The following is a 26,450-nucleotide window of genomic DNA, read 5'->3' on the forward strand; positions in this document are numbered from 1 at the left end:
AGAACTTTTCTAAAGTGCTGTGTTCCTCTGAGTTTGAGTGCAAGTGTGCGTGTGTGTCAGTGTTCAAGCGCTCGGTGTCCCAATTTAAACCTATTCTGCAGTCACTAGTTGAGACCGAGGTGTCGGCGCTTGTTTGAAATCAAAAGCATATCAAAGTCGTGGTTGTGTCGAGGAGATTCTGCCTCCCTTTGATCAGCAGCGCGAGGGTGTTGAAACCGACTGACCTGGTGCTGGATGCTGTTCATAGTCTGTTCCGTGTCATAAACACTCTCTGTCGCTCTGCTGTGCTGTTAGAAGAACCGTATGACAGCTGTTTGTTTTGCAAACACTATCATTTGTTTGACATTCTACTCTTTGCTCTACCACACCTGAGATGGACCGTTGACATGATGAGATTGTAATGTCCCGGAGGGCAGAGGAAAGGCTGGCAGTTCCATGCACCCCGGCCTATGTAAGAGTCCACCATGTGGGAGATGGGTGGGGGACTCACCGTTAATGGTTTACCCCCTGCCGTTACGTGTGTGACATCTATGGCAGTGTGCTCCCGAGCAGCTCGTCCCTTGTACAGCAGCTTTAAGGGAGCATTGAAAGCTGCTAGTTGCTAACTGCTGTGCCTCTGGTGCTCAGACTCACCGGTCACCTGTATTATCGTGCAGGTTGTACAGTATGTTGTGTCACATTCAGCTTGAAGTGTAGTTCTTAGAGCTGCTGCGCTTGGATCCAAAGCCATTGAGTGAGGTACTTACCCTAAAATTGCTCCAGTAAAAATTACCCAGCTGCATAAATAGGCAAATAATTGTAAGTTGCTTTGGAGGCAAATAATTGTAAGTTGCTTTGGAGACAAGCATCAGCTAAATGAAGTAATGTAAAATAAAGTAAAGAAACATCAGAAAGGGGTTGCTAGAAACGATGATGGGGGTTTAACAATGTGGTCTTCAAGGCAATGGATATAAACACACACCTCCTTGTCATTCTGTAGCTCGTGCCTCCTTGTCCTCTGTGTTTCCTTGTACCCCTTTCTCCTCTCACACAAACTCCCATTTTTTTCTGTCCACCTATTCTGTCTTTACTGGTTTTCTTGAGAACAAAGGACTTTGTTAAAGTTTTCCATCTGTCATTCTGTCCTTTCTGGAAGCACATATAAAACCTGTGAAAAGTGTGAGTCCAACTGGGTAATACATGTATAGCATGTATGCACATAGCTAATATATGTATATATATATGTATTTAAATAAATATAATCAATTAAATACAATACATTTAATTTAATAATAAATTAAATATAATTAAATTTTAAAAAAATTAAAGAAAATATATATATTAGATATATGCATGTGTGCTTATATATTATATATATAATATTTTTATATAATATTTTTTAATATAAAAATATGTATATAAATATTAACTACATGTTATATATATATTTTAGCACATATGCATATATCTAATATATATATTTTTTTAAATTTATTTTTTAAAATATATAGAGTATATAAATGTATTTAGTATTTTAGCTATACAGGTTAAGGGTGCTGAAGTAGCACCTGTTTTGGGACTTCGGTGTCCAACCTTGGTGTTACGAATCTGTGTTCTTAACCACTGTGCTACTCCTATGTGCTAAAGTGCTCTCTCCAATATGCAGCATTCAAGGATCCTCAGAAAGGGATAAATGCATCCGGTTAGGGAGATGACTGGAAAATCATAAGTGCAAATGCTTTTAAACCATCAATCCTGTCCCCTTCTGTGAGCTTCCCACGCATGGGCATCCCAGTCATCAGTCATTTAAATAAGCCACTATTTGCCCCAGCATGTGAGCAAGGGTGGGAAGGTGGGGTTGTGTGTGTGTGGGGTGCTTGTTCATGGTTGACTGGTTGGGGGTGCACCTGATTGCTCCGCTTTAGCAAAGCAGGCAGTCCTTTACAGTTGAGGGGGGCGTTTGCTCTCCCAGGACAGATTGGCCAGTCCAGGGTACTGATTGGAGGAAAAGACTGTTGCCATGGTTTTTTTTGTCATCCTCTCACCAGCACCAATGTACGATACCCCCATTCCTGTATATACCCCCTGCTTCGTATCAAGCGTCAACTGAACACTTAACATCGAGCACTTAACACCGTTAGCAGCGGGTGCTTAAATTAAACAGAAGAAAGATAGATCGAGAGCCTCATGTGACTGTCGAGCTGTGTGTCAGAAATGGTGCGTAAGGAACTTGCTGAGGATCGGTGATCAGAAGTGGTAGGATAACAGGAACCTTTGGAAGACAAATGGGGGCAGTGGTTTGCCATGTTAGATGGGGGAGCTTTGCTGTCATCATCTTTCTGCATTTATAGGCCTTGCTTCTGCTCCAGGAAACCCTCTCTTGATCGAAGTACAAGAATAGGGACATGAGATGTGAAGAGGTGTGTTCTGCCCCCTCAGCTCCCTCAACACCGCACCACACCCACAGAAAAGATGACATTGCTGTGGTGTCTGTCTTTGGGCGAGGTGCTGTGGGCGATTTCTGAGGTCTGTAGAACACAAGGTCCTGTGTGAACATGTATATGCGTGTGTGGGCATGCGTGGGTGCGTGCCGTGTGAGCTGAGTGTGCGAGTGATTGTTTCCGTGAGAGTAAAACATGCAAGCATCTGAAGAAGGCCTCGGTAGAATCACTGCAGCTTGAATAATAGCAAATGAACAGGAACCAACATCCAAGTGGGGAAAAAGGGCTGGGAAGTGGGCGGAGCTGAGAGGTGTCATAATGCAAAATGTCTTCAGCTAACCTTGTCTTGTTATTCTTTACACTGTCATTGTGTTTCCTTAGAAAAACAGTGCAGTTCTCAGTTTGTGAAGCTTTGTTTGCACCAAGATCAGATGATTACTTCTAAGTTTATTTTCATAACAAGAGTAACAGAAAAAACATTCCTTAATTTCCATGTTGTTAGCATATTTATTCTGTATGATGACAGCAAAGTTGAGGTATTTGTTTTGAGGTCCTTTGCTAACCATGCTGCTTGCTATACATCTTCATGTAGGGGCAGCAAGTAATATAGGAACTAGAGCTGGTACCTCTGCACTTGGAGGTTGCTGGTTTAAATTCTACATCTAGCTGTAATATCCTTGATCGAGATACTTTCTCTGCATTGCTGTATTAAAAATTATTTGGCTCTGTGCATGGATAGGTTATTGAGATGTCATCTAAGTTAATAAATATGTATGTAATTTGGTTTTGCGCTTCCAGTTGCCACAGCTAGGAGGTGCACATGAGGCCCATAGAGGGGGTTGTGAGCAAGAGGACATGTTAATCAAAGGTATCACGCAGCTTTCTTGTGAGAACTGCAGGAAATCTTTTCCAATGAAGTGAGTTTGGTCTAGGGGTCGTGAAGGGCAAGAAGCCAAGTCTGAAGTGCATAAAGGTCTGAGGGTGGCAAGGGGATGATGAGTGGGGAGTAGCGTTAGCGTTTGGGGGCCAGGATTCTGTGTGACCAGTGGGGTGGTTTTTTGGCTAACAGCAGAGGAGATTCGTGTATGATGGAGGTGGATGCGAATTGACATAAGATCTAACAGTTCTGTGTCCTCCTGTGGGATCATGTCATTGCACTGAGCTTTTGGAGTTACATTTTCTGTGTTTCCTTCTCCTTTCTTGTACTTAAAGTCTTTCTTCCCAAATCGCACATCTCTGAGCGATGCACCCTTTGAGAGAGAAGAAACAAAGCCATATTTGGTGTCCCTGCACCAGCAGGATGCTGCAAACCCTGCTGCTGCTTTGAGTGAGGCATGAAACATAAAGTTTTCGGGAGGCTGATGGAGCCCCTCAGCTTCTGTCCCAGCCATGCACTCATCTACTCAGACCCCACGGGGCAGCTCATATCCCACTACCTGAACCCCAGAGGTGCTGTGTCCTCAAGGCCCAGTCCCACTAGTTTCTTTTCAGTTGTGCATATGGTGTCATGTTCACTGTCCTTAAGACTGGGGGCTATTAGCCCCACCCATCTTTGGGGGTGGTATGAAAACAGACCCAGTGCAACCATCTGGGTTGAGTAAATTTGGCTAGATTTGTAATCTGCATCAGTACTTGGGTCCTGGGAAGTAGATTGACATCAGAACTAGCAACCCTTGTGAATTCTTAAGGAGAAAGACTGCTAGATCATGTCTCAGAAGCTCTACTGTTTAGACCCTCATCTCACTAGGAAAAGTTGAGATATTGATGGTTTTGTAGCATGTGAAAACAAAAAGTGTTCACGCATACATTGGTAAACTTATGGAAACCACAAAAAAGCATGTAAAATAATTAAATGGGGCCAGCTGATAGTGTAGTGGTTAGAGTTAGTGCCTTTAAACCGCAAGATGCCCAGGTTTAAATCCCACCTCCCATCTGTAGTACCCTGGAGTAAGGTACTTAGGTACTAAATTGCTCCAGTAAAATTGCCCAGCTGTATAAATGGGTAAATAGTTGTAGGTAGCTTAACATTGTAAGTCACTCTGGAGAACAGTCTCAGCTAAATGAGTACATGTAACTCCTTATTATGATAAATCCATGTTGCAGTGGCTCTATAAAGTTATTGGCCAAATATTGCCTGAATGTGCCATCAGAACCCATTGCTCTTGAAAGTGACATATAGACATTCTTCAGCAGTTGCTTGGGATAAATGTACTTGCTAATGAACAAAATAATTCTAAATACAGAAAATTTTCAAGGTGATGAATGGACAGGCCAGAAAATATTGTTTTTTTTTAAATCTGATTTGTTGTTTTGATTTTTTGTGCCGTTATCTCCAGTTGTGCCGTAAAATGTTTTGAGCATGACAAACTACTACGTTTCTGTTTACATCTGGATCGATAATCCCTCCCTTTCATCTTCTGAAGAAAAACAGCTTGTTTCAGAAAAAAGATCATTTATAATTTGTTGAACAAGACATCTGATGGTATACACTCTGGTAAGGCCTCTTGGCGTGTCTGGTTTTTTTCCCTCCATGCAGACCTTGAATGAAAAGAGACGTTATTTCCTCGTTGGGGCCGACGATTCTTTTGGCTTTGCTCACACAAGAAGTCCTTGGCAGACAGCTTAGTGCTGTGGTGACATCAGCACTTTGAAATCAGACATCAAACTTTTATGTGTCACAAATTAAAGAGTCTGAAGCTCTTTTTTAACTAATTTGACTGCTACAAAAGAATTAAAGCTGGCTTTATAAAAACGACAGCAATTCATAACAAAAAATAATTAATTCCCAACTCGTGCTGTCAGGTGTTTCTAAGAATGGTGTCAGAATCATAAAAAGTGGTGATTATTTCTCCGGCACATAAAGCAACCTGTCATTACTTGTGCAAACATTACTCCCCTTAAAATATGCCTACAGACTTAAACAAAGCATAGTGCCCTTGTTTTTTTTCTTTAATATTAGACATTGTACGATGGAAGGTGCCCCACTGAGTCTGGCTCTTTGAGACCATCTGTGTGATGTCATATGGTGACATCACTTTCTGTTCCTGTGTTATTATGTTTATAAGCTTGCCACTTTTATTTCTGGGATTTGTCTTTGTTGATCAGGATTTTTCTTCGAGGGCCCTTTAGCATTTCCGTCTCGTCAATGGTAGGTGACAAAAATGAGTGACGTTCATATTACCCTGTAGTTGTCTACAGGTAGTTATGGGGCAGCTGATAGTGTAGTGATTAGCGGCACTGCATTCGAATCCGAAGGTTGCTGGTTTGGATCTCAGCTCCTGCCGTAGTACCCTTAAGCATCACCATTACTCTAAATTGCTCTTGTAAAATTGCTCAGATACATAAATGCATAAATAACTATAAGCAGTTTAACATTGTAAGTCATTTTGGCAAAAAGGGTGAGGTCAATGTGTACATGTATTGCAGTGAGGCAAACCCAGTGTCCTGATACCCAGCATTTCAACATGCAGTTTTTATAGGATCGAATTAAATCAGATCTGGACGCTTGTAGTTGAGGAATATTGTGTAGCTGGGAAAAGTCACCAGTAAATGTTTAGCACAGGTCTACAATTTAGTAAGGATTGGTTTTGTGAGTCAACAGGAGGACAATGAGAGGAAAGGGCTGCACAACAAATTCTGCAGTGGTTAAGGAAATGAGATTGATGGGTGATAAATCGTACCAATAATAATTGTATCAGTAATAATGGTCAGTATGTCTACTAGTTTGTGATCAAATGAAGTCCTCTGCATTGCTGCTGTTTTCATTTGAGGAACCAGGTGATGTAGAGTTTAGTGTTCCACTCTTGGAATCTGAAGGATTCTGTTTTGAATCCCACTCCTGTTGTCATACGCTTCATTAAGGTTCTTACCTTGAACTGATACAGTAAGAATTCCCTGCTGTATAAATGTGTGCAGAAATGATAAATGTTGATAAGTGTGTAATTCTTGGACAAAGACATGAGTTAAATAACAGTTATTAATTGATAACATACAGCCAGTAACATAGTCGACTTAAGGTCACAGGTTTGAATCCACCTTCTGGCTGTAGTATCCCTGAGCAACATACTCACCCTGAATTGTTCCAGTAAAGATTACAGAGCTGTATAAATGGGTAAATAATTGTATAAATAATTTTAATTAGCATTGTTAGTTGCTTTGCAGAAAAATGTCAGTTGAATGAATAAATGTAAGTGGTCAATGATCAGATTTTGTGTCCCCTCAGTGGGAGGCTCACCATTTGGGCAGCAGGTAGTGTAGAGGTTTGAGCCATATTGGTTGCAGCAGTTCTCTTACAGCCTAAAGATTTCTAGTTCAAACCCCAGCTCCTGCTGCATTACCCTTTATCAGAGATCTTACTCTAAATTGATACTGTAAGAATGCCCTGCTCTATAAATGGCAAAATCATTGTAAAGTTGATAATACATGCAGCTTTGTAGAAAGAGTCAACTAAATGTAATGTTAATAAGAATAATAATAATCCCACCCTTGGTGTTGCAGGATAAGGTTTTCTGATCAGCTGAGCTCTCTAAGGTGTGTTTTGATGTGGAAAGCTCTGTCCTTATCAGGATGTGCCGCAGACCAGTGACAAACAAATCTGAAGTGTCTGCCAAGCGGCTCCTTTTAATCAATGTTATTTGCTCTGCCTGCTGCCTCGAAAGCATTTGTCTACATGTTCCCCCCCAACGCTGAGCTGTCCCCTCCCCTGCCATTGCTGATGAGGACTTGGTTTGGAGGTGTACCACAGACAGTTTAAAAAAAAAAAAAGCCATCTGGTTGAAGGGTGGGAGCTGGGGGGTGGTGGGGTGGCCTATCAAAATGATGGACAGCAGTAAAATGTGTTTTGTGGGCTCCTGCATACATGTGAAGTTGACGGAACTGTGTGGTTTCACAGCTCCCTCTGGACAGCAGGTAAACACTGTCCTGACATTCCTGTGTGGCTGAGTATGTGTGTGTGTGTGTGTGTGTGTGTGTGTGTGTGTGTGTGTGTGTGTGTGTGTGAGAGAGAGAGAGAGAGAGAGAGTTTGCCTCTGTATATGTGAGTTTGAATATCAATCTATGCATTCACTGTGGCATTGGAAGGATATGCAAGGACTGGGTGATGGGGGTGGGGGGTAGCAGCGTGACCATCCATGCGAATCCAAAAATCACAGCCTTTCCAGTCCGCACGTCTGCAGCGCCTTTCCACGGCAGTTCGTTTTGAATCGGCCTCTTCACTTGCACCAAATATTGAAAAACCTCCTTCTCTTATGCTCACCCTCCCCCCACCACTGCATCCCCTCCTTCCCCAAAACCTCCAAAACGTGTGAAGCCTCCATTTTTCACTCCCTGCCCCCCCATCCCCCTGCCCTGGCCTCGTTGTCAGAAAGCGGCCCGTAGGAAGTCTTTATTTCTGGCATGCTGGGCCTCTCGCCTTCCTCTCCCCTCCCCGGCCGTTCTCATGCCTGTCCCCCCCACCTGCTGGGTCCCTGATCCCTGGCAGAGCGGTTCTTCGGCGGGGGACAATTATTTGCCGGGGCCCAGGCTTTGATCGTCTGACCGCATGGAGGTACAACAGCCAACCACATGTTTCAAAAGACAGGGAACAGAAGAAGCAGAATAAGCAGAAGAGGAGGAAGACGGAGAAGAATAAATCTGGGGGGGGGCTAAAATGTTGCAGTCGAGACGGACAGCCAGCAGCTGCGTGCCGGCCTGCCTTAATCGCTCTGATTATATGCGTATTGAGCCCTTGGTGCAAATGTGATCGTTTATACATGTATTTACCTGGCACCGCTAGGCACCCGTAGTGGCATCCAAGCCTTGCACATCATATGGTTGGATTTATTTTTTGGAACCGTCAAAAATGCTTTAAAATAATTAGCTTGGCCTTGACTTCGCAGTCCGTTTCTTTTTTAACTTTTTTCCCCAACAAATTTTTTTTATTTTTATTTTTTATTTTTTTGCCAGGCACGGCCAGCTAGCTGGGGAAGCAGGCCGAGACGGTCCTAATGCTGCCATCGCTCTTGGCCAAATGGTCACCGGGCCAGATTGGCTCCTGCTCGGGCCTCCTCCTGGTTCCTGGTTCTGGTTCAAAGCACTCCTCCGCAGAGTCGCAGCCGACCCCGCACGCACCACAGCCAGGGTAGCGCTAGTGAGCAGCGGCCTGTCAGGGTCAGCAACACAACCGTCGCACGCGTGGGGGGGGCCTCACTTATTTTTGTGCTATTGTAGCAAATGTTGTAAATATGCTTTGTGGGTGGGTTAACTAAAATAAAGTAAGATAAAAACCAAGTCGTATTTTGGAAAACCTTGTTATATGCTTCTTGCCAGACTGAGGCAACCAGACGCGGACGGAAGGCTGTTCTAACGAGCATTTGTTGATGCTGGCAGCGCTGTTACCTAATTGCCAATCCAGGCACAGCAACAAGACATGAAATTGATTTCAAGGAACAGTGGAAGTTCTGCTCTAGTTCATAAAGTTTCAGTCCGGCTCACATTCTTCAAAGCCGTTGCGATTTTTGCTCCCCTGTCGCATCCGACCAAAGTTTTAACAAATGACGTGTTTGTAGTGATTTCGCTTCTCTATATGTGTGCGTACCTGAAAGGCGAGCATTTGTCATTTTAATGTTCCGTGAGCCCGTTGTTGTGATACCTGATGAATGCATCCATAATGGACCTGCTTCGACTATCACGCTGTGGTCAACCATATTTGACCGGGGAAACTGACCCAGGACAGGGTCAGCGTGAAGAGTGCGGTTGGTGTGAGGAGGTGGGGGACGTTGTTTGGCTGGATTCCCATGGATAGCTTCTCCCTGCCACCCCATTGTGTGGCGGATCGCTTTACCACAGTAACAGAGCATGAAAAGAGGCTCCTCTCTCGGGCCGCGGCCTTGGCGGCATTAACAGCCACTGTTTTGACTGGCTGCCATATTTCAGCGTGACCGGCGTGATGACCGGCCGATGCTCTCCCCACTGCACGCAGCTCGTCAAGGCACAGACAGATTCACACAGGCACACAGTCGAGACACAGACATACAGACACACAAAGGTAGTTGGTCGCACAGCTACATTCGAAGCCTAGATTACTGAACAAATTATCAGACGCTTTGACATACACACCCACTGTCACACACTCAAGGCAGACTGACTGATGAACACACACGTACATACAAGCTCCAAAGGAGCAGTTGCTTACTGAGGAAGGGGAGCGTGGGTCCTGCCGTGAAACGGGCCCTTGTACCTGTCTTAAAGTACAAAGAGAACACACACATCTGTAAAGCAGCAAGATTCTTCCAGTAGCACACAGCTAATGAGGTTTCTCCGTCTGCAGATCGGGTTTTATTCTGTTTCTTTTATTCATTTTATTTATGGTCAAATAAGAAAACATCACTCAGAAACCCTCAAACTTTCCTTTCTCGCAGTAAAAAAGATTTTTTTTAGTTATTGATGCAGGCAAATCCAGTGCATTTTGTTTCTTTCATTTTGTGTTCCCACACTGAAAACACATTCATTTGATAGAGGCTAGAACACTCAACATTATGTAGGTGTCTTTAAAAGACCTTGTAGTTGCTGTGGAAACTGTAGGAAAAAAGCAATAAAAACCTTTAGCAGTATGAATTGTATATTGTTTAGTCCTTAATTGACTCACTTTAGGATATGCCAGTTAAACAGTATTTCCTTGTTTTTCATTACTACATATTGAAAGAGCAAAAAGGTTATACTGATATTATAGATGTGTCATACATACTCAAAAGTTTAATCCATTTTTAATATTGCTTTGTCCAATATTTTCCCAACTTACTGTACATATTGTGTATACTTGAATAACTGCTTTTTATCTGAAGGTTATCCAAAGGTTGAAACTATTTGTTTTTATGTGGTAATGTGTATAATAATACAAAGAGCGTGTATGATTCTGAATTTCTGAATATTACTTAACATAACTGATGGTCATCACCTTGTGAGATACTTTCTTCTTAGAATGACAATGCAACGCTCCTAACTTGTCAGAGTTTCCACCTCTGGCTTTTCAGTTTTTGTCTTTCTGAATAAATCCACACCTTATTAACACCCAGATCTATCCACTAATTATCCAGCACAACGAATCTGTTTCCACAACTTTTAACATTCAGTTCATGCACAAATAACTGTTTATTTTTAGTAACATCACCCAGAATGCTCAGACTCAAAGTCTACCTCACATTATAAAATATTGTTAGGTAAATCTGGGGGGTTGGTCATAGTGTAGTGGTTAGAGCTGCTGCCCTTGGACCTCAAGGCTGTAGGCTTCATTCCCTCCTCCAGCTGTAATACCCTTGCGCAAGGTACTCACCCTCAATTGTTCAAGCAAAATTGCCCAGCTATGTAAATGGGTAAATAGTTGTAACTATCTTAATGTTGTAAGATGCTTTGGAGAAAAGTGCCAGATAAATGTAAAATACAGGCCATAAAGGTTATTGCATGTGTGTAATACATACTTTATCATTTAATTTTTTTTAACATAAAAATTTAAAAAATGCAGCGTACTGTATTGCTCCAAAAACATACAGACAGAAAATAACCTATACAGTGTTAATTACACCTGTCCTAGATGTCATGCATAATATAAATATGACTGGCGCATTGTAATCACTGCACATTGTGCACGTATTTCTAGTAACTACTGTATATATTTTTCCCCTGCACAATATAACTTTCAGAGAGGCAGGCCATTTTATTTAAATAAACACAATTAAAAATAAACTGAAATGAAGTTTCCATCTTTTTTCACAGCTTCTAAAAAAAGTATGACTTGGAGTTTAGTAAGTATTCTGAAGGAGAATAGCCATTTTGCCATCCCCCCACCCTCCAGCTCCAGTTCCGGGAGATGATGAGGAGCTGGTGGGATGTTGGAAGGAGAAATTTGTCTCTCCCACTGCAGCATTTGTTCCTTGTACTGGCTCTGAGATTTTCCCTAGTTCATAGTATTTTTTTAATTTGCATTGACGAATACTTAACAAGTCTTTTTCTTTTATCGTCCGCAGTTGTGGTTCCACACACAAAGACTTCTCCATAAGCACGACCCCAAATCGTGACAAAAACCATTTAAAAGTGCTGTAATTCACTGTTTTACAAGGTACCATAAAAAACCAACATGATTCGGAAAAGGGAAGCGTGACTGCGAGCCACAGGGGTTGTGTGATGCAGTAGGTTGGTGATGCTGGAGACCGATGATGCTGGAGGATGGTGATACTGGAGGCCGTCACGCTGGAAGTTGATGATGCCGGAGGTCAGTCATGCGAGTTCCAGTAGGGGAAGGAGCCACTAGACCCCTGCAAGCTCCTTCCTACACCTTAGGGCACTGTGTAGTTCCCAAAGATTTAACACCTTACAGGGTGACCTCTCATAGGGAAACCACCAAAGGGCATAGGGTCAAACCCCACAGCTAACTTCCAGAAATTCGCAAGCCAGTATGGACTCTATTGCTGAAGGTATCAAGGCAACATAGCGCCTTTTTTTTGCCGTTCATCTTGCCTTTTCCCCGCTCACATGCCTTTTTCCTTTCTTTAGAAATAATGTTTTAAAAATAACACAGCGGCATTTTATCTAAAATAAATATATAAATGAGTAGACGAACACAAAGCTGTGGATTCTGCCTTCCAGTGCCGGCCGAGGAAGTGTTCACACTTGCCGGAGATCTTGTAACTCCATGGGTGGTAAAAACACGGGAATCAAAAATAGCCCTGTCATTCCCCGCAACACTCAGTCTAATGTCTCACTTACTACTGCTTCCAGAGTGGGGGGGGGGTGCACGAGATGAGACGAACGATCTGCACAAGTGTGAAGCGGTGGCTGGCACTGCAGCCAGGCCTCTCCATTTGCCAACTGGGTCGACTGTAAATCTGAACGGTCATCTGCCTGCAAGTCCATTGCACTCAAAGGGCACTAGGTGGTGCAGTGGCTAAATACTGCAAGTTGAAATGAAGTTTCTTTTCTCATCTCGTCAGCACATTCATGTGTTACAGGTAAATTTTCTTCAGTGTGTACATGTTTACATTTCTCTTTGGGTGTTGTTCGCGCTTTAAGAATGCATGTACTCTAATATTTTGTGTGTGTCATATGTGAAGCTGGTTAAATGCATGAATATTAGTGTGGCATTATTGTGAGCAGGAGGTACGGTGGTTAGAGCTGTAACTTGTAACTGAAGGATCCCCATTAATTTCTCCATGCTAGTTTAGTACCTTTGATGAAGTTGATTAGTCTGAATTGGTATGGTAAAAATTACCTGACTGTGTAAAGGGTAAATCATAAAGTTACATAGCTCACATTATAAGTCACCTTGGACAAAGGTATCAGAGAAATGTATATGAAACTGAGTAGACAGGGTTGCTGATTGTATTGCAGAGCGAGGTTCCTAGGGTGGTTAAGTAAATAACAAGCTAAAAAATTGCTAAAATTGAAAATTACTAAAAATAAGACATAAAAGTAACAAAACAGGACAGCAACATGTAAGTCAGTAAGTTGGCTGGTTTATGCCAGAAAAACTCAAGAGGGAAAGTATTTGCTTGTTTGTCTGTGTGAGATTTGTGGGGGTTGGGGTAGGCTAATTTAATTAAGCATTTTAATTTTAAAAAACATCATATTCTCATGCAGGAGTCGTGGAGGGTCTTCAGGAAGCCGTGTTTAAGAAGGACCTTTAATTAACTGTGATATTTCCACAGCATGCTCGTACACCCCCACCCCCTCCCCTCCATAGGAGCAGGCTGCTGTTGAGGCAAGTCGACTGCTTTGGCTCGCCATCAGGAACGCTGAACGTGTGGCGTACTTGGAGCCTTGTGCGGCTGCTGCCAAGAGTGGGTGTAGATAGCCTGGAAAAAGTAATAAAAATCATTTTTAAATTTGGGATTGCATGAAACAGTTGAAATGATTGCAGTCTGGAGGTGATATTAGCTGGTTGGTTAAAGAAGCAGTAGTGTCCAGGTCAGCAGCTCCCCACTGCTGAGTGCTGAGCTTCAGGGCCTGACAGGTGGGATTGTGTTCGACTGTCCAGGAGAAAGTCAGCTTCACCATGAACATGCAAATTACTGCTACTGGGCCAGTCATAGGACACTTGATGTCATAGTGGACTCTCCATGGATCCTTTGTAAGTCTAGCTGAAGGTCAGTATAGGGCAGCAGGGGGAGCAGCATTTAAGGAAATTGGTTCATTGTTTTACCATGTTGTCTATTGTTGTTTATTAATTTTAGCTGATGTCCAAAATGATTTTCGATGTTAGGTTGTTAGACTAAGCAACAATACAACGATTTACCCATTTATATAGCAGGGTAATTTTTTCTAGAGCAATTCAGGGTAAGAAACTTGCTCAAGCGTTGAACAGCAGCAAGTAGGAGTTACTGCTGGGTCTTTCAGTTATATGGTAATGGCTCTAGCTACTATGCCACCTGTTGACCTAAAAATAAATTTCAGTCCCTAGCATTATAAGTTGCCTTGGACAAATAAGTCAGAGTAGGTACCCTGCTCAAGGGCGCTACAGTAGGATTTGAACGAGACATCTTCACAATTCAAGGTGACAGCCCAAAACAGTGCCGTATCTACTGCCCTTTGGTGTTTTACCACGTTCCTCCTCATCTTTTTGGTTTTCCATTCAGTCTTTTCATCCTTCACTTTGCATCTGCAGTGACAGGTAGGCGTGGCCTGCTTCCCACCAACTTTTGCATATGTTGCTTCAATGACAGTAGACGGTCTGGTAAATATTCAGTTTTGGGGTGTCAGTCGTTCAAGGTTTAGAATCTGTTATGTTGAGAAGGTGAGAATTTAAGAAAGGAATTGGTGGCACCGTGGTAAATGTACTCTGTTGATGTGTCTGTGACTGTGATTTATCGGTCTCTGGCTTCACCAGGAGCATGCAGAGTGCGTGCAAGCAACTTGGCCTTTGAAGGCCCTTGTGGAGCTATGGTTTAACTGGGGTAGTTGAGTTTGTGGAGTTGCGGTATTTGTTGAGGGTGAAGGGCATCTAACGTGTATGGAGGGGGGTGGGTCTGGGTTACCAGATTACACTGTTGAGCCTTCCGGAGGTGTCGTGGGCCTAATTCAACGAAACGCCAACGAAGGGAAGTGCCCACTTGACAACCTCAATGAAATACCCATGTTGGTACCCTGTGGTTGTGTTGGTTAGGGAAGGGAGTCAAGCTTCTTAGTCTCAAGTCATGGAGATATATATTGGGAATGATGGGTGTTGATCTCTGTAGCTTCATGATGATGGTTGGACTGGGTTTTGTGTACAGCTGTTGTAATATACGCATGGGGTGTAACATCTTGTCCTGTATATCTTAAATGAAATACAGGGAACACTGAGTCTGCATTCCTTTTGTGTGGTTGTTGGCCAACACACGCGGCTCCTGGTGCAAGATTCCTAATTCTCCTCTGCTCTTAGCCACTCTGCCCCCGCTAATAACCATCAGCATAGGAGCGGGCAGCAGGGTGGAGAAATTCTGACGGTTGTTATTCCAAGGGAGTGAAAGCATGATTCTAATCAGACCGATTACCAGGTCCTTGTTCTAATTGGGGATGACATAAAGCATTTGGCCTGCTGTTCAGTGGTCATCTCCAGTTTGTTTTTCACTCAGACCGCTGTTCTGTGAGCAAAGCGTTGGATGATGTATGGCAGAACGTTCTCGAAGAGCTGCTGAAGTTTTTCTGTGGCCTTTGCCCAGCCGAAATGGAGGGTTGCCACTAATTGTAAAGACAAGAATTTTTCCTGTTTGGAGCTGCAGGTGGCACAGTGGTTAGGGCTGTCACTTTACAGTCAAGCAACCCAGATCCTAATCCCACCTCCTGATGTAATACCCTTGATTTACTTTGAATGGATACTGTAAAAATTATCCCGCAGTACAAATGGACAAAATGTTGCAAGGACTTTAGTATACAAACCTAACACTTCAAATTACCTTGGAAAAAGGTGACGGCTAAATGAATCGATATTTAATCCGGCAGTCCTGAATTGTTATTAAAGCCCCAGTATAAAAATATTTATAAGTGAACGTGTGAATTCAGACTAGAAAGCCGTACTGTAGATTTTCTCTGTGCTGCGAAAGTTAAGGTTCTGCTTGCTGTGCCCCTGGCTTCAGTGCTTCTTCGGGACTTGGGCAGTGTCTTGGTAACCTGCCAACTCTCCCTAATCATCTAGAAAATGGAATATACACCTTAGCTTCTCAATTTTTTTTTTTTTTTTTTTTTGGTCAGAGTTCCCTTTACTGACAAGTCGGAATCAGACATGGATTAATAATTTTGAACAAGGTTAAACCTCCTTAATCTCCATGCTCTGTCTGTCTGTCAGCTCCCTGTGATGCTTAGTCTGGAGCCCGTCTGCTTAGGCCATTGCCTGGGCGCGAGGCGCACAGGAAAAATGCCTACAAATCTCTCCATGTTTTTTATTTTACTCCAGTACACAGGAGAGGGCCAACATGGTGCCCAGGGAATCAAGTGTAATCCAGTCCAGGGGTTTTGTGTGGCCGACCGACAGTGAACCCTTAGCCTGCCTGCACCTCTTTCGCCTGTTTGTGATCACGGGGTTTCACAGAGCACTGCATGCTGAGCCAATCACACACCTGTAGGTCTGAAATATCAGCTCACATTTTCCTTGTGCAAAATGGTATCGTTTTCTATTCCAACATCTATGAACGTGGTTTGGAGGCTCTTCGTGTGACAAATGCGTTTCAGAGCCCGCAGGGAACTATGGAAATGATTTGGGGCTGCTTTCCAAGTTGAAGCTGTCAGTCAATCAATCAGCAAATCGCTCTTTCCTTTAACACCTCCCCAACAATGCAGTCTTCATTCGTGCCTTACATAGTAAAGATGTTCTTCATCTGAAATGACAGCTTCGAATAGGCCTGTCGAATTCCTGGAGTATGAAGGGACGTTCGGTGAGAATCTGTCCACGGGGACACGCGACAGGCTCACCAGCATTAATGATTTGTGCGAGGGCAACAATTTTCCTTGGCAGGAAACCTTCTGCGTGACTAGGAAAGAGACTCGAGAAGCCGGCTACCCTTTAGGATGCGGAACAGAAATGAATTAGAGGCAGCAAAGTAGGAGATTGCAGCCAATCGGAGGAGAGACTCTCCTCTCCCTGCCAGCCTCAAATGAGTGAGCACCATTCTGTACTGAGAAAAATGTTTTAAAATGCTGTGTGTTTTCACAGATGAGTGGAAAGGATCCAAGAGCTGGCACAGTGTTTAGAAAACCAGGACAACGTGGTCACATCACAGCCCAAAACGCAGCACTCCTGACCACAGTGCTGTGCACAGTGAATTGGTAAATGAGCTGTCTGTATCCTCCTGAGACTCAGTCATTCATTTATGACCATTCTAGAGGACATATGTTTTCTCCCAAACCGATTTCTACAATGGTGAGTCCTAAAGTACTTCACAGAGGACATTCTGTGTTTTTCAATGGTACCACTTGTTTACATTTACTCATTGATCTGACACTTTTCTCCAAAGTAGCTGACAATGTTAGGCTACGTACAATGATTTTCCCATTTATGCAGAAGGATGTTTTTTATTAGAGCAGTTCATGGTAAGTACCTTACTCAAAAGGTACTAGAGGAGAAAACAGGATTCTAATGTGTAAACTCTGAGACTAAAGGCAACCACTGTAACCACTGCACTACCTGCTGACCCTACATGCTTTGGAGTGGGGGTTGCACAATTTCTTAATACCAGAAATATATCGGAAAATCTTTTTTTTTGATCTATCTCAGGAGGATACAGTATAACATACTCTGATAGGAATTATGTAAACATAGGTGATCCGTGCCTCGAGTCCTGTGCTTTCACAATAGGCTCCATGCAGCCGTGACCCTGTATTGGACAAGCGGTTGTTGACTATGGGTGGTTGCTCTTGTAGAAATGGCAGAATACAGTGTAGAGGAGGGGGTGTGTGCCGATATCCAGTAGTACTACTGATGTGTCAGTTCTGTCAAAAGGCCAAAAGGCATAACCCTAGCAGGCTGGGGGGCTGGCAAGGAGACAGCTGTGAGGGGAGACCTGTGTTCCTCCTCTGCAGAATGAAGGACCCCCAAATCCTGATCACAACAGGTGTCCTCGAAGTCTCCATGAACACAATTGAGCACTGTGTGTTTGTGGGTGAGGGGGGTGCGGTAGCGCAGTGGGTTGGACCACAGTCCTGCTCTCTGGTGGGTCTGGGGTTCGAGTCCCGCTTGGGGTGCCTTGCGACGGACTGGCGTCCCGTCCTGGGTGTGTCCCCTCCCCCTCCGGCCTTACGCCCTGTGTTACCGGGTAGGCTCCGGTTCCCCGTGACCCCATATGGGACAAGCGGTTCTGAAAGTGTGTGTGTGTGTGTGTGTGTGTGTGTGTGTGTGTGTGTGTGTGTGTGTGTGTGTGTGTGCGGATATGCGTACAACACTCAAGTGGGAGCATGGGGTCAAGATTTGTCTGTGTACGCATATATGGTGTTGTGTGTGTGTGTGTGTGTTTGTTCCTGCAAATGTGTGTCTCAGTGTGTGAGCATGATGGGGGTGTTCAATTAGAATAAAAAGGGGATAGTTTGCAGCCATTAGTTTGAAGCACTCTGTCTCCTTATTGACGTGCTAATTCTGTGTTCAGTGGAAGGAAGGTTCTTGACAGAGATGTAAAATTACAAACCCAGACGGTGTTCCCCCTCATTTTTCCTTTGAAAACTGTGGAAGTCTAAATCTTTCCATATTTGTTTTAATAACTTGCAGTCCATTAGATCGAAGGCCACCCGCAAAAAAGGAGTAAATAAAGTGCCTGGAAGGGCCCATGTCAGGTAATTTGAAACACCAGACAGGAGAATTCTCCAACTGAATAATAAAAACCAACAAACTACTGCATTACGGCATTAATCTATAGCTTTTTTTAGCGATTATAAAAATGTTCTGTGAATTCAGCAGGAACATCAGCCCCCTCCTGAGCTATTATGTTGGCTGTCTGGTGTGGCAATTTTACACTCCACTGCCTCAGACAACCAGTCTACTTGAGTCAGCTTGCCCTAGATTTCACCTTATTTAGGTAGTGCAGGGAGAAAGAGTAGACATCTGAAATTACAGGAACTATTCTCTGAATCAGTCTGCTGTGTATTAAAAAATTTTGCATGTATTTTTATATGAATTGTAAATATAATCTTTGGACCGAACCCTCGCATTACATAGTACTTGTTTTAAGAATGTAATTAAAAGCAGCCACACTAAAGTACAAAATCCTTCTGTATTAAAGGAGATTTCTATGTATATTGTAAGGTGTGACTGAACAAATTCATTTTACCTCACGGTTACTATTATGTAGGACAGGCCATAAGGCTCTAATGGCTCTGGGATCGTAAGGTGATATGAGGTTCACCTCCACCAACATTGACTTGTCCTCCTTTCCATCAGTTTGGCACTTCTGAGCCCCTGTAAGATCACACGGGTATCTTTTTTGGCTCCCTTTGGAGAAAAAAACAGAACTCTTATGAGGCTGTATGAGGTGTTCATGCTTTTACCATGGTTTACACCTTAACTGCAGTTGAAGATGATTGTTTTGTTATACAGTATGTACATGACGATTAAAATAACACAACCAACCAGTGCTGGAGAACTGCCTAAAATACGTGCAGCGAACATGAGACAGACATGGAATAACACCTCCACTGACACATATGGGTGCTCAGACCGGCACGAAAATAGTGATAAGCTGAGAAGCAAATTGCACAACCTGACCTGCACTGCAGTGCATCATAAAAGATTTCTGGGCATCCAAGTGGTCAGAGCTGTTGAAGGACATGAGGACACACCAAGTGGTCAGAGCCACTCAGGATATGAAGACACAAGACAAATGTGCAGAGCTGCTGAAATCACTGCTTTAAAAAGGAGATTTTAAAAAAACAGATAAATTTGTGATATACAGAAATACTGTATGTATGGTAGACTGTACCAGGTAATAAGACATTAGTCATTATAACTTGTAGTATAGATAATTTTAAATATACCAATACTTTTATGTATTACTAATAATATATACGTACATATGATAGCATATAATATAGTTATACTGTATAAACTAGTAATATACCAAGTGCTGGAACACTGGTATAACTAGTATATCGAGTTTAATATATAGCTATTATATATTTATATATAACATTTTATAATACTTCATATTTTTTACACCAACGTTATTGTGCATGCGCGCGCGTACCATGATTATACACTAATTTAACACTGCAGCCCGTGCCGTTGTGTGACGCCTCTCAATAATATAATAATGCTAGATTATTACCATATCACGTCCTTATAATAACCTTTTGGTGGTTATTCTGTGCCACAGTGTTACTGTCCGCTGTTCCAAATTGCATTAGAAGGTCTTTCCACTCACTTTGTTTGCTTTTCTTTCTGGCCACTTTCCCACTTCATCGACTGCGAGTTGTTAAAATGGACATAATCGGGATAATAACGGCTGTAATTGTGTTTCTCTTATATTATTGTACAATTTATTTTTACAGTGTGTAGTAATAGACGTTTCATTTTATAATCATTGCTTACTGCGTGATTTGACTTCTGTATTTTCAGATTTAAAAAAGTGTTGAATATAAATACAAAAATAAAAAATAGATATTTCTATATAGCAATAAAAATATATGTCTGCACTAATAAGTCGGTGCGACGCTGTAACAAAAAAAGAAAAATAGAAAGGAAGCCGATAAATTAAATTTCGCGGAACAAATTAAAACATTAAAAAAAAAAAAAAAACACTGGTTGAGTGCCCGATAAAATGTGTATTTAAATGAGCAAGAGGCGCGTGCAGTGGGTTAAATATCACGAAGTCCGTCGTGTTGCGCTCCTCTTCAGCTGGATCTTTCCAGAACCGGTTCCGCGTTCGGTTTCACGGAAAGAAGAGTCTGTAGCGGCGAAAACTCGCGTGTGTAAGAAATAACCGGGGAGGGTTTTAGTCAAACTTTCAATTTCATAGACATTATTAAGACAAAACCTGCTTATAATTCTTTCATGTGTCAGTGGATCACGAACAATATTTATGTTGCGGTTCTATTCTGGTTCACAATATTTTTATGATGCAATGATGAAAGAAAGTGCCATGATTTGCAACGACAGAGAATGTTTCACACAACCTTCAAACAAAAACCTTCATGAACAAAAAAAAAAAAATCTCTCCCGGTTACTTAAAATTTCTTAAGGTAGTAACCTGAAAGTCCAGGTACTTACACCTGGATCAATGCATATGTGTGCAACATTGCAATAAGTAATATATATTTATTAGCAATGAGTGCTGTGTAAATAATATATTACTTAATGCGTGTTGTGTGTATATATACACGTTGTCTGTGCAAATATATGTGTACGTTAAGTTGCATGGTGCCTCGGTGGAAAGACTGTCCCATGCATTGTGAAAGGCCACCATCATAACAGGAGGGGATTGTGGAGCTCCTAAAGATCAGGTTTTGTGTAGCGTGAAGGTCTCTGCGGCTGTCTTGGCCATACCTGGTCCCTCTCTCACACCTCACACCTGAGCGACCCCTTCTTTAGCTTTTAGACATTTAACAACACAGTACTCAAAGGTACCACAGCTGCCCCACTCGTGGGATTTTAAACCTGAAACAATTTTAGGTTTCTACCCTGGTTCCATGAATAGTGCACAAGCTCTGATCAGAGAGGGCTTGACCGCGGTGACCTCTCCTGAAGTGGTACATGAAACTTCCGCTGCTTTGGTGTGAGTGTAAGCGGAATGTGTGTGGATGGTCGGGGGGTCGGAGGGCTGGGGCAGTGAAACCACAGCACTGCACCCGTTTCCACGCTTCACGTCATTACCCAAACAGAGAAACACCCACCCAGTGCCAATGCAGCATTCATCTATAGCATACATCTGTACAGTTATTGTCATTTGTATTACAACAGAACAGCAAGAATAAATTCAAATTCAAGAGTTTATTGTCATGTGTACAGTAAACAGTTTGTTACACCCTACAATGAGATTCTTACTCTGTGAATCCTCATAAATTATAAGGATGTAAGGAAAGAAAAACACAAGGAAAACACAAATTTACAAAAATTACTGTTAGTGCAAAGTCACAAATTACAAAAATTACTAAAATGTACACCAAAGAAATATCTAAGTATGTGCAGAAACAGCACGAGGGCAAAAGATTATAAGAGGTTGTATTATTTAGCAGGGATGATCATGCAGTGCTCTGTAAGTTTTTCTAAAAAGGACACCAAAACTTTCCGGATTCTTTTGCGCTGTGATACGGACTCAGTGTGAACTTTTCCAATGGAGGAAAGTTAGATGCTCAAGTGAGTCAGGGGGCGTCTCTTTTTCTTGCCAGACATGAAAATTCACTCACACAGAAAGTCCACTCACACATGTATATGTGTATGTAAAAAATAAAGTATTTTTTTCATATCACACTTTCCAGGGGAGTAAAATGGAAAAAACCCAGACTGCCCATATGGTGAAAATTTGTGCTTATTGCACTTCAAGAAGGAGTTTGAGTAAGACTGTATAACAGTGTCTAATCGCAGATTAGTTTTTAGAGAATCATCAAGAGATATTGTGATAGTGTGTGTTGTGCTCAGTGTTCCACATGCTAGATACAAAGCATCGATTTTTGTCTGAAAAAATTTGAATGGACATTGCGCCAGAGCTCATGTAGTTCAGCTGTCGAACTCGTGATACTGTTTTTGAGCTGATCCAACTGTATTTGATCCAACTCCACACCGTCCACAGCGTCTCGGGCATATTGACCAGTTCGTCCTGCCGACTCAAAAGGCAGGATTAGTCTTCAGTGTCCATAGTTTGCTCCCCTTTCACCCCCTGCGATGTCATGGCTGACCCTTCATGTTCTCAGTTTCAAAGGGTTACCATGACCCTTGTGGTCAGCAAAAGGGGAAATTCATTTGAACCCTCTCAAAACTTTTCTCCCTTACAAATTAATACAAGATTGACTGGTGTTTTATTATTATTAATACAAATGTATTATTATTATTATTATTATTATAAATGACAGCAACAATAATAATAATAATACACTTGAAATAAAAACATACTTAAATTATTTACTCATTGAACGTAAACTCTGTTGCTCAACTTTGAGGCTTTGTGTTTGAAGATCTGTGTAAAGAACATATGCATACAAAAGTTGAGTAACTCGGCGTTCTTTAAACTGCTTCACAATGCAGACTTTTTCTGTTTTTGTTCTTTTACGGCAGTTCTTTTACCTTTGAAATGAAAAATATCCATATTGTGGCTCAGCATTAGAACTTGGACTGAAGGTACTTGTGCCAGTCTAATGAAAAATGTCTCTGAAAAATGTAAAAATAATTCCAGTGACTTAATTGTGCATCACTGCACAGCCTCTAATATCAGTAGTTCTATTTGGAAATGGACTTGACTGTTGAACTGCCTTTGTGAGTTGTGCACGTAATATAAAATATTTCTTGACACTGGGAGACCCTGTGTAGGTTTAGCACTCATTTTGCTTTGTGTGTTTCTGAATCATACAGGAACATGTGAAAATGAGCTGCAGAAATTAGCTCAGGCATTTGAGCTCAAGTCTGTTTGTGGGAAAACAAAGGGTGTATTGGAGGAAACTGAACAATACCATGATCTCATAGTGATGTGTTACAGTAAAGGAAATTACTGCTGTAATTACCATTAATTTACGGGATGGAGCACAGTGAAGCATTCTCCTAGGAGACAAACTGCACCAAAGGGGGCAGGTAGGGTAACACCACCTGGACCAGAAGACCCAGTCTGTTTGTATGTCTAAGCAGCAAACTGCAGCTCTGTGGAAATAAGCCAAGTGTGAGTGCTTAGATGTGGCCCGACTGCTTGTTGTTTCTCTCTCCCCAAGCTGCGTATGCTCCAGGCATCTCCTCATTGTCTCCATGGAGAGCAGGCCTGTGCAGCCCTATATGTAGAGCGGCTCGGGGAATTTCGAAATGTCCTCCCTTCGCAGCGCATGATTGAAGGACCACAGAGATCCACATTTGTTCCTCATTTTGCTGGTGTGGTTTAAAGGATCACATTCTGAAAATAATGACCCCCCCCCCCCCCCCTCCTTCTCTAGAACAAGACGATGAGGTTATGAAGTTAGCTGTTTTCTCTTCACTTCAGTGGCTCTGTAAGCAAGCCTGCAGGAGAACAAGCAAACCGTGTGGTATTTTAATGTGTGCAGCTGAAGGTGAAGGGAAATTAGTTAAGGTATTGTGTTGAAGACAACATAAAGCAGGCTGGGGAAACGTGAATCTTGCGATTTCTTGTTTCTTTGAGTTCCTTAGTTGTTATGATGATCCAGAAATGGTGTTGGGTGCATGACACCAGTACAAGTGGAAGCACTTTCCTAACCTTTTTTTCCTCTGTTACTGTATTTATATAGTCATACCCCCCCCATGCAGCACGTGCAGTCTAGGGGCCCTTACAGGATGTAAGATATTACTGTAACACACCTGGCTGCTTTTGGGCGACTCTCTGATTCAGGAACGAGGTGTAAAAATTACACGTTGAAAAGGTTTAGAAAAAACGAATTTAAATTTAATGTAATTTAAAAGTTCTCGAGTCACATTTAAGATTCAAAAAGGTCAGTTCTGCAGGAAAAAAAATTTCCGTGATTAATGTGTTCTAAAACCTCGGATAATTTATTAGCCTTATGAATCCGCAGTTTGCCCTGCTCTCCACCATTGTGTGGTAAAACACACACAGGAATACGTTTCTTTCTTTATGTGTGTAATTCCTTATATCTGTGTCACATAGAAAGGTTCGCAAGTGTGTAAAACCGCAGTGAACATCGAGCTATTCAATTACACAGAATTCTTTCCTATTTTAAAATTCAAGGCCATATCACTTTGATTAATCTAAGATCAAAGGAAATGTATCATTAACGATGTCAAGCCACTCATATTTTTTTATCAAATCGTTTAGTGGCGAATTTGTTTTTTTTTACACGTGGTTCCAAATTAGGTCGAACTGTTTTGCCTTCTGCTTTCTGGTAAATATAATCAAAACAATACAATTAAATATGCAAAGCTCTCAGTATTTATAAATTATTCAAATTCAAAACAGGACGTTTTGCTTAAGTTCACACACACATATTGATTTTGTTTTAAAAACGTTATGGTGTTTCTTTCACATCCAAATATGCTACTCCTGGGGCAAAAATCACTGCCGAAAATTTAAAAATAAAAAAACAATATTTCAGGTTAATTTCAGGTGAAAAGTTACAAAGTACGGAATCATAATTCTGTGGTAAATTATGTTTTGTAAGTAACTACTCTGAACTATGTCATAGTTCTTTCGGGTTTGAACACCACATGATTTTCAAAAATGCATTTCGTTAGTTGTTGAAGAAGTTGAGTAAAAGTGTGGACGAGCGGAGCTTTTTCCACCACCGGAGAGACGCGTTTGGTGGAGCCTGAAGAGCAGCCTGGGTGGAAAGGGCGCTTTAAAGGCGTCTCAAATAAAGCTCTTTATACCTTTTGTTTTTGTTATTCAGCGCTGAATTTCAATAGTTAAACAGAAAACAACCAGGAGAGCCGTGTCCTGCACCCCCCCTCCCAACCGACACACACAGCCCCCCACACACAGTGGGGTATCTTTACAACCAGGTCACAAAAGAACTCACTATTTAGGTGTAAACTTTGTCCCATCAGCTGCTACAAATGGGGTAAATAAAGGACGCACTTTATAGGCTCACAAAGGAACATACTGGAAACGTGACAAAATGCTTTTACACTTCTCTAAAGTTAAATGTCCCGTGATTTCATTTAAGACTTTAAATAATAATAATAATAATAAGAATAATAATATGTTTGAGCATCCCTTGCTGTAGCGCCACACCTGCGACTTTAGCATCAGAAGAGAAGATCATCCACACCAGACACACCACATTTACATTTGTACTCGACGCTTCTGCTTGAAGAAAACACTCCAGTGTTCACACCTGTTTGTGCATGTGTTAGTGAAAGGAGGTCGGGGCAGAGATCTACAGCATGAAAAAGTATAACATACGCGAAGAGTTCATTTATTTTATACGTCTTTGAGTTAGTCAGTCAGTCAGTCAGTCAGTTAGATGAACATCAGACCTGCTGACTTGGCCACGACACACGAGAGGGACTCCGGGAAGCCATTAAACTCATCAGACGAATCATCTCTGTGCTTATATTCATCTGGATTATGACATCTTCCCATATGATAAGGAATTAAAGTGCGGTTCTTGTTGAGAATAAATTGATAACCTTTACCAACCCATGCTACTCAGAGAAGAAAACATCATTCCCAAATAAATGGGGACTTAACACGCACGGATAGCCATGACAGCACATATGAATATTAAAAAATAAGATTTAACTAGAAAGAAATAAAGGTATGAAACTGGGGAACAGACTGTACAATCTGCGCTGCAAAAAAAGTTTCATACTGATGTAATACTAGTACAGTATAACTGGGGATTCCTCCGATTGTCCCATTGTCTATTGCGGGGGTGAACATGCGGCTCTTCTCGGAGGTTCATCTGGAGATGTTTATGAAATATTTAGTAGTTTTTTTTTTTAACTTTATTAAATAAAGTTATCAATAATACACACAACCAAAGCAATACATTAAAAATCCACAATCAAACAAACCCCAAAACCATTTTCTTACAGTTGGTCAACAAAATTACTAAACAACCATTACATAAAATACATTGTCAAGACAAAGTTTTTCCCATAACAACCCCCTTTCTGGCTTTAAAAAAAATATAACTGACCCACGTCTTCCCCACACCAACATACCCACAAAAGGACTGTCACCCCAATAGCAGCTCAACCGAAGTCATCATATCATATACACGCTTCCTTCAAAACACATAAAATACTTCTAAATTACAGTATGAAACTTGATCATACCCCTGAATATTTAGTACAGTTACGGACACATACTATAGTATACCTCTGTTACTGTCCGTGTCCAATACAGGACATATGCGCGCATTATATTGAGATGCTGGGTGGAGTTGATGATGGTGGGGCTGTGGCTCATGGAGCTGTAGCTGCAGGTGATGTTGCAC

The 26,450-nt window shown here is 41.9% G+C and overlaps 1 long non-coding RNA gene across 1 annotated transcript in view; it reads left to right on the plus strand.

The window, feature by feature from the left end:
• Window positions 1-23,533, plus strand: part of LOC108922992 (uncharacterized) — a 36,987-nt gene extending 13,454 nt beyond the window's left edge. Inside the window, exon 3 of the long non-coding RNA XR_001965177.2 lies at window positions 23,475-23,533. This is a non-coding gene — a long non-coding RNA (uncharacterized LOC108922992). The remainder of the gene's footprint in view (window positions 1-23,474) is intronic.
• Window positions 23,534-26,450: the final 2,917 nt, after the last annotated feature.

This window comes from Scleropages formosus, chromosome 13 (genome assembly GCF_900964775.1).
Source record: "Scleropages formosus chromosome 13, fSclFor1.1, whole genome shotgun sequence".
Taxonomy (NCBI): domain Eukaryota; kingdom Metazoa; phylum Chordata; class Actinopteri; order Osteoglossiformes; family Osteoglossidae; genus Scleropages; species Scleropages formosus.